The sequence below is a fragment of the Echinops telfairi genome, unplaced genomic scaffold (assembly GCF_000313985.2).
Source record: "Echinops telfairi isolate 266 unplaced genomic scaffold, ASM31398v2 ScPeMD7_18;HRSCAF=68, whole genome shotgun sequence".
NCBI classification, from domain to species: Eukaryota; Metazoa; Chordata; class Mammalia; order Afrosoricida; family Tenrecidae; genus Echinops; species Echinops telfairi.
The window spans coordinates 1,016,901-1,018,499 of record NW_022103915.1 but is presented as its reverse complement, the minus strand read 5'-3'; the positions used below and the strand labels follow the sequence as shown (position 1 = coordinate 1,018,499).

The 1,599-nt window shown below is 56.0% G+C and overlaps 1 non-coding gene across 1 annotated transcript; it reads right to left on the bottom strand.

Moving 5' to 3' along the window:
* Positions 1–403: 403 nt before the first annotated feature.
* LOC115868893 lies at positions 404–523 on the bottom strand. The gene has a single exon (XR_004045853.1). It is a non-coding gene; the product is annotated as a small nucleolar RNA SNORA61 (small nucleolar RNA).
* Between the last annotated feature and the right edge of the window lie 1,076 nt (positions 524–1,599).

Below are 1,599 nucleotides of genomic sequence, written 5' to 3'. Positions count from 1 at the left end.
AGCCAAGGACCGAGGTATAAATCTAGCTCCAGAGAGATCTAACAATCCCACACACCAGGTGGGGACACTGTGGGGGACGCAAGCCTATCATTGTACCTCCTCTCCAGTGAGCAGTGCTGGGCCAGGCTTGGAGAGGGCACCAGAGGGACCCGCAAGAGAAGGGGTTCCCCAACAGATCTCCCCTGTGGGTGATCTCCCGCCCAGCATCCATCAGATCCATGGAGAAAAGCTGAGAACTGTCAAAGATTTACTCTTGGGTCCATAATCAGCGCGCATGGAGAAGACACAAGGCCTCTTCAGAGTGTTGAAAGGACGTTGAAGGGGTAAAGCAAGTAAAGGAAATAAGAAAAGAACGAGGAGGCAAAGAAGACCCGCCCCTCTTTTGTTTGTTTGTTTTGTGTGACCGTCTTTGAAACTAGCCCCAGCTCCAAGAACACTGACAGGCAGCTTTAATGTGTCTTTTCTTCCTTCTACGACCACCCAGAGCAGTGTCTGGATCTGATGGGAAAGGGAACTGGAAGGTGGCCAGGAGGCCCTTTAAAGCCCGTGGGGGGGGGGGAGCAGGTTGACCCTTGAGAGCAGTCAGCAGCAGTGCCTGAAGGGCGGGTCCCCATCCCCGAGGGCAAGGCTGGTGGTTCCAGTTCCCCACAGCCCTCTCAGTTCCTCAGAGGGCAGGTATGAGTCAGCACTTCCAGGGCATGTCCTAGTGCCTCAGGTCAGACGGAGTCCAGAATGTTCCTACAGTTCAGGCCTCCGGTTTCTGCAGCACCCACCAGGCAGGGAACTTAGAACCATGTTCTAGAAGTATAAGAGGCAGCCTAGGAAAGGTTGAGGGGGCAAAGATCGAGGCACCCTTTCAGCTCGGGCCCTGGGCAGAGAGCATACCCAGATGTTCTCTGACTGCCACCTCAATATGCCCCCTGTTTGGGCTGGGTCGGACCACACAGCCCCTTCCCCCAGCCTCTAAGAAAGACTGATGATCTGCTGGACTTTGCTGTCCCTGCCTCCAGCATTCCAAGGAGCTTATCTCTCCGGGCAGGGTCCACACAGCACCGTCCCCCCACCCTGCCCCCCCACACACCCGCCTCAAGGCATTGCAGCTCCAGCACTGAACGTCCCCTCTTCCCCTGGCTCGGACCCTGTATAAGTGCTACTGCCTCACTGCCAGGTGCGATTTCCCTGACCTAACTCGTTGGGTCTCAGAACCTGCCCGGGAGCTCAAGGTGCTCCTGTCCCATTCTCTGCTCTCCCTCTGTCCCAGGAGTTCTTTCCCTCAACATTTCTCTCAACTTCACATTCCTGGCTAAATTCTATCTCCGTTCTACGTTTCCGTTTTTCACCTCTCATCTTGGTGCACGAACCCGGGAGGAGTAAGAGGTGTCTGGACACACCCCTGCCTGCCCTTGGACCACTGTGGCACCCTCTCTCCTCCATCCCCCTTGCCTAGAACCAGACCCTCTCAGCAGCCACCCACCACATCCAGGAGGAGTCCCTGACAGCACCTGACTAAATTCTAATTCTGTTCCTGCGACCGCTGCCCCTTGCTGCTGGGGGTTCAGAGGCTCTGTTCACTCATGTCATTTCTGAATCGTGGGCCCA